Source organism: Neodiprion virginianus, chromosome 3 (assembly GCF_021901495.1).
Source record: "Neodiprion virginianus isolate iyNeoVirg1 chromosome 3, iyNeoVirg1.1, whole genome shotgun sequence".
NCBI classification, from domain to species: domain Eukaryota; kingdom Metazoa; phylum Arthropoda; class Insecta; order Hymenoptera; family Diprionidae; genus Neodiprion; species Neodiprion virginianus.
Window position 1 is genome coordinate 26,157,505 of NC_060879.1, and position 12,152 is coordinate 26,169,656.

Sequence of the window (12,152 nt, forward strand, 5' to 3'; positions counted from 1 at the left end):
CATGTTTCTGATATCCATTTAACATTCTAAATTAAGCGAATGTAAAATTTACCGATTCATAGTGAAAATCCGAGATGCAGTTTTCAACGGAAAGATTGCTGGCTCGTACTTCTTTTCATAATACTGACGCATCTGAATGAGATGTATCGTACTTTTATTTTTTATAATCGTCTTTTCATTCCGTGCACCGTCTGGCAATTTCAATCTACCTTCCGATTATTTTATGCCCTATGAAAGTTTCGGTTTCGCGTAGTTTTCTCAGCGAGCTTGAATGCAACACCGCCGGGAGCTTATTGCGAATCGTATATAGGAACGAGCCTGTGATGAGATTCCACTATACATGTAATCCTCCAGGGTGAGAATAAAGCGGGATACTTGTTGTTTGCTCCGGCAAATTCTTTTGTACGTTGTTGTTGAAACCAATTGAAATACGGTTCAGCTGAGAAAATTAGCAAAGAAAAGAGAGAGAGAGACGGGTATATAGAAACGAGCGAATAAGAAGCATCGGCGGAATTGTCGTTAACGAAAGTCATTGTGTTAAGAGACTGCTCTGCGCCACAGCAGCGTGTACTTTTCTCTTCCACTTCCGCGCGGCCAATCTCTCGCTTTCTTCTCTCTCCTCTCTCCTCTCTCCTGATAACCTCGATCCCGTTGGATGCGTGTCGCGGTCCAGACGGTAGGGATATGCCACGGAGATGGAGATGGAGATTGCGATGAAGATGGAAGCAGAGTGTAAGAAGCGGTCGAAACGGGAAAAGAATTTCGAAGATGCAGAGAGTTAGGAAGGACGCGGATGGGAAACGAGCGGCCATGTAAACCGGAATGAATCTCACAGCGGCACGTGGCTTGGCCAGGATCCACACCCCCTCCTCACCCCAGTGCAACCCCAACCCCAGGTCGAACCGCCCTCCCTCGCGTTCTGCAAGCTTTTTATGTTGAGAATTTAAATTAGATACAACCACTCTCCATCCACAGCCACTGAAACCCACCGTGCCTACTGAATCAGTCCTGCAGCAGGAATACCTACCTACTTCCTTATTTTACAGAGGTTTACTTAATAGCGTTATTTTCTTTGTCTCCTACCTCGGATAAGAAATTTAATATTTATGCATTATTCAGAGCGTGCCGGCGCCCTTTGGAATATATATTTACGCAAATTTCTTGTTTGGATTGTTCGCGTTAATGACGCTGCGAGCTAGTTATTCTTATATATATATAGGTAAGGCCAATGAGTTGATCCTTGGGAATAACAATTAAGTCGCTTTGAAGATCTGACTTTCTTTCTCCCGTCTGAATAATCCCTAGGGGTGAAACTTGTCGTTACATTGCAGCCTTCGTCCTATTACCGCAAACAATATCAATCCCGCAATGGGTTCTCAGCCACGAGGAGGAAGTTCGTGAAAACAAGTTATTCCCTCATTGTTAGTGATTTGCAATGGCTCATTATCCAGGCAATTAGTAGTTTGTGTAATGAATTTAAGTGTTTCCGCTCGGAATTAGCATGCTAACTGCTCTGTCTCTATCTCTCACTCTCGTCCTCGCTCTCTCACACTACCTCACCCTGTCTCCGCCCCCAAACTCTGCACCCTGCACGGCGTTGGGGAAGCGTTACAATTCACGCCACGCTAAACTAGGTTCAAGCGTAGCCCGCTTGCATTCAGAGCAGCTCTCAAATAATTGATTTCATACGAGCCTCGTCGTTAGTCAAACGAGAAATCGGGTAGCTAGAGTGGAGAAGGTTATTCATCTTCCACAATCAAGCATACAGTTACCCACACTTTGAAGTCTCGAATCTTTGATTTCACGAGTGGTGAAAAAATAATTTAGCCGAAAGGAAGCTGGGAAATTCGGTATCTAAAAGACAGAAAAAAGTTCTGTTGATATAACTAATCGTATCTATCAGTTGTGCGAAAAGTGATACATGTAACAGGGCCGAAAGGCGTTGGCTAACACAAATTTGTTACACTCACGGAGCATTTTTTAATGCATCACAAAACCTGCGAGTTGGAAAACGTTCATACTTCAATTCTGCGATACCTAGCTGCAAGCTAACTTACAAATGATTTTTCAAACATCCGTAAGCCGATCAGTAATAAAGAAGAAGAAGAAAAAAAAAAAAAAAACTGTCAAGGCGAGTTTTATCTCGAGTTGATATTATACAGCGAGTCGCCCAGCAGCCGTATAAGAGTTTTGATCTCCTCCGAGATTTATGAGCCTCTATTTGAAAGGTGTTTCCAAAAACGAGACGATAGCACACATTTTCGTGTACATAAAGGATCGAGAGGTAGAGGAGGAGAAGAAGGATAGTAAAAAAATTCTAAATAACGGTAAATTCCAGACGGTACACAATATCTCGCTGATATTCCGATATATTGGTGCCCGTATCGATGTTTGCCAAAGCGAGAGGCAGTCCGGGGTGGGGGTGAGGTGCAAACAAGAAAGGAGAATACCTCGCGCCACGCCATGATTCCATACCATACCATGGCATGCCATGCCCAAGAACCAGGGAGACCCGGTTCTCGGATGGAGAGTGGAGGGTGCAGGGTGCTAAGGGTGGAGTGTGCACAGCGGAACATACACACTAGCTAGTCGATGTGATTGGCCTTGTGCCAGAGACCTCTAACGCCGCTTTCCGAAGGAGGGGAATCCGACTCCGACTTCGTCGCCCGCCGTCGCCGTTAGACGTCGACCTCGAACAGCCGCCTAGCCGTGGAAGATACGTTGGGACTCCCCGGAACTTCGGGAACCTCCAGCGAGTGACGTGGTGAAGCAATGTTCCCGCTATCACATTTTGGCGCTCCTTCCACCCTTCGCCATCCACTATCGCTATCACTCCTCTCATCGACGTTGCTCTCTGATCTTTGCCTTACTTTACTCGCTTTCGCTAATGAAACGTAATAATAGCTAACAGGACTTACTTGTTGTGACACTGAATGAGCTGAGGCAAAGGTCTTGGATTATGGTGCGAGAATTTTCTTACATGAATTCACGTAGAGCGTGTGATCTATGTGTCGAACAACCTCAATGTAGAATCACTCGGGATTGGTGAATTCTCCAACTTCCTTGCAGTATATTCTACCAATCGACTTTCAGCGATGTACTTCTGTTATCCAAAGGGACCGTGACAGTGTTACATTGTCAAGTGTGTACTACAGGGCTCTGTCCTCTATTCGGCAACCATGATCGAGTACTTTTTATGAACCGTAATTAACATGGAAGATATTTTCTAGCACCACTTGTAAAACACATGAATCCTCAATCCAGATATTTTTGGACTTTTCTCACGTATGTTATACCGGCTTATATTCTCTTCTGATACACTCACGCCTTAGCACGATGAACTCAAAAATTACACCAAAGAAGAGGTACTGCTGTGTTGTAATGGTACTGGTAAAGACTAATGAATTATTCAATCTTGGAAGGTGAGCAATGAATTTTGAGGCGGAATGAAGATGTTTCACAATCGGCGAGAAGTCGCTGTGTGTAAAAAGTTTCCAAATTTACTCCTCATTTCGTTGCATTAACCGAGGTGTTTTCTGTACAGCAACCGTTTAGCGTTCGTCTATATCGTTTCAATTCACGGTGTACCTAAAACGGGAAATGCTCTCCCAACTACCAGGAGTAAGCACGTTCGTTTATCCTTGCCAACGTCGGCACCAACTCACCCCAGAAACGGAAAGGCCCTCTTTGCGATGCGTCGAGCGTTTTGGCACATAAAGCTCGTTAAATCCACCAGCCACGTAAAAGGGGGAAATTAGTATTGAGAAGAGCGGATGCTGCCGGATTCGACCGGCGAGGATTTTTGTAATTAATACGACAAAGTTTGAGGGACTTTTTGCGAGGCATGAGTCGTCCCGTTTCCTCACTTCTCACTTCTCTTTCCACCGTAAATAGTCCTCACTTCCTCCCTCTTGTTTTCTCGTATATTCCACTCTCTCTCTCTCGCGAGGATACCGCCTTGAATTCTGATGATCAAGATGTTTCTCGATACATTGCATCACGGTAAAAAGTTTTAAAACCAAGGCAAGTCACGCGAGGATATTAATCCGGGAAAGTCTTTACCGTTGCACGTTAATAATACTTATGGGGCGACTGATTGTATTAAAAGGGAGAGAAAAAAAATATTATAACCTCCGTCACGTCTCGATGTTCGGAGATTCCATGATACTGAAGGCGATGCTGCGAATCGACGTGGCTGGGCCAGACATCTTTTATTGGAACTATAACACAGCCCCTCGCGTCTGCCTATTGTTCGAACTCTTTCACCAGCCGGTGCTCTCATTTAATATTTTTTTTTCTGTCTCCGTAAATCATCCCCGTATGATATTTGGGGTGGGATAAATTAATCGCCAAAAAGTTATCCAAGCATTGATCTCTGGATGTTTGTCATCTTTTCGGAATAAATCTAATCACAATTATTCGATACCAAGGATCAATTTGTCCAGATTCCAAGTCTGGGATTCAAAATTAACAATTTTTGATCCAATTACAAAAGTGGCAACCGAATGAGTGGAAGAAAATCGAAATACGAGAGCCAATCATCTGACTGTCGTCAAATTCTTCTCGCACTTTACAGAAGAATTCAACTTGCCAATAAAAATCATAAATCAGTCTTGCAGATTTGTCTTTATCGACAATCAAAGAACGGAGCGAAATATCATTACTCTGTCGGAGAATAGAGTAAGCGAGAAATGTAGTTAGAGTGAGGAAGAAATACAGAGAGGATGAGAAGAGATTGGCAAATTGCTTGCAAGGGGATGGGAGGGACGATCGTTACTTTTTATGTTGATGTTATACCAAATTTATGTATGATCCAAAAGGACTGTAAATTTTTACGAGAATGTTTTTCCACAAAGAATTATAATCGTTGTCGTTTGCAGCTTGGAGCCCCCCCCCCCCCCCCCCCCTTCTCCGCCAACCGCTCCTTTCTACCCGTCTCGTCGCTACATGTGTGCTGCAGTTATGTAAATTTCGAACGAGTCGCATCATGATATTCCTATTCGCCCTAACTCTCTTGTGTTTTCTGCTTTCAGGTAAGTCGACCTGAGATTTAACTTGAATTGAGTGTCTCCGAAGCTTCAACAAGGTGTAACCATATGTGTGTAAGTTTTTTTACCTTCAACTACGACGAACAATTACGTTGAGAAATAAGTTCCCCGGTCTGAAAGTGAAACGCGTGTCGTACGGCACGCGAGTCGATAAAAGCTAGTCGAGGAATATCTCGGTAACGGGTTCCTAAATGGAGATCAAGAAAATCCGCCCATTAATACCAAAGTCAACGGTCACATTTGCGTTTTTTCCCATAAGAAGAAACGACTTCAGCGTCAACGCGTTCTAACTCGAATCCGTTTAACATCAGCGTCAGCTGTGAGTCGGCACCCCAAATCCTCCCCGGTTTTATTAACTTGATTCGCAGAGCGGTCGGTTTAGCCAAACAGACGATATACGCGGATAAATAGGCACCGGATTGCCAGAAATTGACGCCGTATCCAGCGATCCGCGCTCGCCTGCAGAGGGCTAATGCCGCCCCTGGAAACCCGGTCACGTATCCCGCTGCCGTCGTTCCCTAAGCCCCGACGGACTCCCGATGACCCCCTGACCCCAGGCCCTCTTGGGCCACAGTCAACGTGCATGGCTGATCGCCGCTTTCGCGAACGCGATTTGACGCAACGGTGTGCGTGACGCACACGTCGAGGGCGCGTGAAAAAGCTCAGCCCTTGTGGCTATCCGTGGCTGCAACCTTGGACCGTGGCGCACGGGACCTCTTAGACTCAATCAACTATTTATCTAGGAGGCGATATCCAGGAGGAAGACGCAGCTGCACCGGATTCCAGTTGAGCGAGAGAATTGCGCCCGGATCCCCGCACGTACTTACAGCTACCAAAGCTTCTTTTCCATTTTACACCGATGTACCTTTATGTAAAGGCTGTTATATAGGTGGGTGATACGTAAAGGCGATACATGTGCGATACTGCTGAAGGAATCGAGATTATCGACCCGGAGCTTGCTCGCGTATACAAAGCCCACAAAAGCCCTTCGGTGCAAAGGCCATTGTGTCTATTGCTGCATCGACTGTCGGACCGGAATCAGAAATAAAAACGCGTATCAGATCACAAAATATACCCATAAATTCTACCCGATTTGATATTCCACTTTATTGCTTGGACGATTGAAGCCTCAAAACATATCACCGTGATTTCGTGAGAACAATTTTATATCGTTGAACGGGGTATTGTGAGATCGGTCGAAAAACGTGAGAGAAAAGAATTCTGAGAACAGTCGAAAACGAAATATCCATTGGTTGCGATCCAATAATCAGAAACCGTGGCAATATAATTACGAGAGATCTCCTGACACTTAGAGATCGTGTGCTTGTGTTATAACTCTTGGACCTTGATACTTGGAAGTAGTAATTTTTTTCATTATAAGACTATGCTAAATGAACATTATGCAGTACGGGAGCAATTACGTCAAAGAAAGAAACAAAAAGCTTCCTCACCGCAGCTTCGTTGACTAAGCCTCTCTGACTATGCCTCTTCAGTTTTCTGGAATAAAACGAACGTGAATACAATATGAGTTATAACCAACATGACCTCCGATAGTGTAAATACAAACTATCGAACGATTTGCTGTAATAATGAGATATTGAAAATAAATTATTGAGATGTTAAGCTACTCACGACTAATGTACTGCAGCGAAACATTTTTACGTTTGAACAATTAACACGATTTAGACTTTGAAGCCTTCGTTTCTTTGTTGATCCCTAATGGCGCAAGTACATAAGAGGTGCACCACTTCTCCACTCTGTGAACAAAGAAGAAAGAAAAAGTGCCTGGACGAGAGGAGGAGAATTTTTCGCTTTGTGAAAAGGGAATTTATATAGAGTTAGAGTACACGTTTCCACACTCGCTTACGTATATACATATAAAACGTTGCGAGGACGCGTGATGGTATAAATCGCCCTTATAAGGGTCAGACCTATTTGGCAAACCGGTAAAAACCGACGAAAAAGGAAGCGTCTGCTCCTGGAATTTCATCACGGCGTTATTACAAGATATAATTACTTGCTACGTAGGAAATCAAGGATTCTGGTAAACCCAATTATCCCACGTACCTCTCTTGAAGCACGCTATTTTCATACAGATCGGAATTCCGGAGATGATGCTAGTTGTTTGAATCTTAGGATTTTTAGGATTTTTCCTGAAATCATCCTTTACAGACTTACAGCACTTCTAGTCTTTTCCTAGTGAAGATAGCAGCCCCAATTATATTATTGATCATTTGACACAGGATACCATACTTCAATATGATAGTGCTCGTCAAAATATTTTAAAACATAGTTTCCAATAATATGCACAATTTTCGTCGCAAAATGTGAGTTAAACAGAATATCAATATTGTACTCAAAAATTCAATTAATAAAATTCTTGATATTTTTTAATATAAACATTTCAAAGAAAAAACGTCAAACAACGATAATTCTTATTTCATCTCAGAGAATTTTTACGTTTGCTCAACATCTTGCGTACTTCTTACATTCATGAAATCATTGCAACTATTCTCAAGCAATCAGGAGTTGGAGTATCCGTATTACGAGCTCATTTTCAGATAAATCAATGGAAGGCGAAAGTAGTATAGGTGTAGATTTAATCCCTATAATGACTAAATAATTGCGAGGGCCCTCTAATTGTTCACCGGCACGACGACGTGTGGATACTTGAAACTGGTACCTCAGCTCGGATGTCCCAATTATGAAAGGTTAAATTAAACCGGGCCGCGGAACGGCAAGGGCCGGGCTACTTGTTACATTACAGTGGCCCTAACGCTTCAGGTTTCCGTTGAAATCCTCAGGGTTTTATATCCGCCAGTTTTTCCACCGAGACTCACTCGAAAGCTGCAATTTTGTAGCAAAATAGTGTTCTAAAAGCGGATTAACGGGGGCATGAATAATGCATTCCCGGCCGTCTTGCTCTTACCGCTGATAATTATGTTTTACACCGGCGTTATACCGTGTTTCGTTAACCAGCTACGAGGGTATGACCGAGTTACGGTCGCCGGTCGTGGTGAATATGGCCTGCAGACCGCCGCACCTTTTCCCCGCCACTTTCCGACTCATGCATTACCGCCGGCATATTCATTACATATCGTTAAGGTATGACTTCAACTGCAAAACTTCATTTTTCAAAGTAGCTCCCGAAATTACCTGTCGTTAAAATAGTTATTCCCGAGCACCGGCTCTCTATCGTTGCTCTGCACATTTATTATTTACTTCGCCCTTGTAACATCAGATTTCGATCGGTTCTGAATAAGTAAAAAAATTAAATCAAAAAAAAAAAAAAAAAAAAAAATAGTATAAGAAGACCAAGAACAATAAGTAGAAGGAAAAAAATTCACTCGTTTCAACTTTCCAGACTTGAAAACTCCTTCGTAGTTTTATTGTTCAGGTATGTATACGTACATACCTACCGGGTGAAGATTACTTTATACATACCAAGTCTTTCAAATCGTTTGAATCGAACGATTTTAAATAAAAATTAAATATGACAAGTACTCCTAATACTCTCAAGGGAAATTATGCAGTCCTCTGAGAAACCATTGCATCCGGTTCAAAAACGGGTAATTAGCGTTCGACTTGAAACATCGGAGCGTTTGATCTAAGCCTGATCGTGGGTCATGTGCGACAAGTGCTGCCGATAATTTCAACTCGGTAGTGTAAACTGCATCTACAGTAGGTCAACACTGTGACGAATATGGCTTTCCACCCCTTTCCTAATCGTTTGAGGAAATTAATTGAGACATGAATGTGAAGGATGTGGATGCGAGTATAAAGGGTGAATAGACGGATCGGGGCGGGGGAGAGGCGGTGAGTAAACAAGTCCGAGTATTATGCTATCTAAATCTATCAGACCCGACAGCTTAGTTCATTAGTCTACACCCAACGCTGAGACAACACGAGCTTGCGTACATACTACGTATGGATAGCAAGTACAAACCTCACCGTAATGAAATCATGTTGATGGTAGTTCGATATTTCATTCGTTTGATGTCGCCGAGACTTTTGAACATCTTCTTTTCGTGGCTTGAAAAGAGTTCGAGGCGTGGGTTGGGTCTTTTGATGGATGGGTAAAAGATCAGAGATCGGTTGCACCACCGGCATCATCGCTTCAAAATAGTGACCTAAATCTGATATCAGGCTTTTCGAAGTACTATTCGATGGATTTTCCGTACATCCTTCAATATTTACCTGCAATATTAAACTCGAACTTACATCTGCTGTATCGAGTTTCGATGGATCAGTTACGCGTTTCAGAAGAGATTGGGAATGCCGACCGCGTTAACGCAGTGACCAATGCAAACGGCAGAATGTACCTTGCATCATTTCTCTGATTATCAATATTGATCCCCTTATGGGTATAAATTGATTCCTAAGAAATCTCTGCTCGTCTGCCATAGGCATAGACGTTTAAATGTCTAAAAGTGAAACGGCGAACTAATCGGTGACGTTTGATCAGCCTCTGGGAAAGTCATTCGCCATGCCTCTGGGTATGTACAACTCCTCTCTCTGTTACTCGCCCGAAATTTATCGCTCGTTCAGTTGCTCGTTGACGGACGGGACTCAGCCAATTTCTACACCCCTATTCTCGGAACGAAGAGAGAAAGAGAGATACTTTTCCGGGACCATCTTCACGTAATCGCTTCACTTGGAGTGAGTGGTTTCTTCCCGGATCGCGTCGGCTAACAGACACAGCAGCCGGCACATGCGCTCGTATAAACGGCAAGTACATGTGTGTACGGACGTATCTATTCGTATATATGTATCATACACGTACGTGTGTATGCACTGTGTATGTATCGTACGATAGCGAGAAGCAACGGGGGCGCGAACGAGTTGTCGTCAAGAGCATTTTCGCATTGTCTCGTAATGAAGAGTGATGACGGAACCTTCGGAGCGGAGGAGTAGGCGTGAACGAACTGTGACAAGAAACTCGGGGCGTTTATTAGGCGTCATTCACGATAAGCCTCACTCTTTGTTTACGCGACAGGTTGCCGTGAATTAATGAACTAACACGCCTGAGGTGGTTTGAGATCGGTGAGAGAATGGACAGGTTAACAAAGTACACCCGATCGTACCCGAGATACACGCGGCTGCAACACCGACGGTATGTCTAGAGCAAACCACGCTAGTTATCTCTCGAGCTAGTCACTCCCTGTCATACTATGGACTCATTAATATCTAGCCCTAACGATATAAATTAGGGGAATCTCTTTGGCTCACGGCACGCTTAGTTGGTTGAACAAAATGATAGTCAACACTGTTATAGATCTTGTAAAATTTTGTTGCTGCTGGAAATCATTATACTTAAAACTTCGTTGAAAATGGTGTCTTAAATATTCTTGCCGTCAGCAATATCAGAAAGTGTGGAATTAATTCAAGATTCGGTAACGTAACGTATTGTTTTCTGATAAATCATTGACGAAAAGAATCGGTCAGCATTTCATGATTATTGTACCAATACTGATGAGAAATTATTGATTTTGTCCCTGTCCCATTTTTGAAACTTTTTTGGTTGTATCTGTTTGATCCTTAGTTCGTAAATTACAAAAAAATAAATTTGTAGTGTCTCATCCTCTAGCAATTGCTTGTAGGTCATCGAGAAATTCACAATTTGTGCCGCCAATTTGTAATTTTGGATAATAAATGGGTCAATAATTGAGTCTAAGCGTGTCAATAACTGGTACATTTACGTTGTACCTATGATATCGATCGCGACCACGAAGACGTTTTTCACAGGGAATAGCTAATGCAGATTGTCGTCTCGTTATTTAGTACCGCGAGTCCAACCCTCCAACTTTGAACCGCATATATCTTTTACCTTCCATCTTGTGACGAGCTGGGAGCTGTTCCTGCAGCACGCTTGATGGCTCGCTTTGGCTGGCGTGCGCTCAGCGCGATGGAGAAAATTTATCTTCGTCTTCGGCGAAAACGTGTTTCTCGAACAATAATCCCCATTATCGCGTTCTTCAAGTCGGAGAGCTCCACGGCTCTTCCATTCGCGCAAGGAATTCACATTTTCAGCTTTGAAATAATACGGCTGCAAGAACGGTAGGAAAGAAAACTTTTTCCCAGCTGCGTCGGATTACAAAGAAATAAGTAGAAGAAAAGAAGACTTTTATTCGATTGAAGAAAAAACAACATTCCGACTCCCGTTATGCGTACGCGTTTTTAATTTTCGAAGAAAAACCCTCATCTCGAAAAGTTTGAATGGAATTACGACGCTCCGTGAGTGGGAGAAAATCGATCAATCTGACCTTATGAAAATTTCTTTTATTCTTTCTCAGAATTTTCTTTATTAAGAAAAAATATACACTCGTTATTTTCCGAATAACGAATATCAAAGCACAGTTCTAATTCGTTCACGCGTATACGAACGTAGTACAAAACGATCGTCGAGAGTGTTTTAAGAATCGTCTTTTCGGGCTAGCCGTAAACCAGATACGTACCGCATTTTTTTCTGTGTCTTTTTTTTTTCTTAAATTCTCAGTTTTCCTCTTTATATTTCCACTGAGATGCGTCTCGAGACTCGGAGCCTTTTCCAGTTCACAAAACCCCGGATCGAATAGCGTATAACCTAGCAAATAGTACACAGCTTCAGTATTGGCTTTACATTTTACCCCATAAGCGGCTTTATTGAGCACTGGATGCCTGTACGCGAGACAAAACCTGTCTTTTCTAAAATCACAAGAAATTGTTCTTGAATTCAAATGCAAAAAATTCGCGCATAGTAAAACTCACGAGAATCTATACAGCTTAGAATTTCTAACTCGGCAGGTTTTTTTGCTGTCTTATTTTACGGTTTACGCGGCGCAATGGCCGAGACTTCATTAGCATAAAATTGAAATGGTAGCGAAGTTTTGCGCGTAAATAGTCAGCTGCAGAGTTGCTCAAGTTTCGTCGACTTCGAACGAACTGTTGGCGGCTATGTCGGAAAGTAAAGACAAGTGTATAAAGAAGTGTATCTGCCTTCGTTTAAGCTATGAACCATTTCGTGTCTACACGGCTGAATCTGTATCTGTACAGATCCGAGCTGCAGCACGGTATAGATAAATGGTTCCAGACGCATTGCAAGATCGTAGATTTTCTCCGCAAACC

The 12,152-nt window shown here is 42.8% G+C and overlaps 1 protein-coding gene across 8 annotated transcripts in view; it reads left to right on the top strand.

Moving 5' to 3' along the window:
* Positions 1–12,152, top strand: part of LOC124301459 (CUGBP Elav-like family member 4) — a 540,326-nt gene that overhangs the window by 168,147 nt on the left and 360,027 nt on the right. The window lies entirely within an intron of this gene.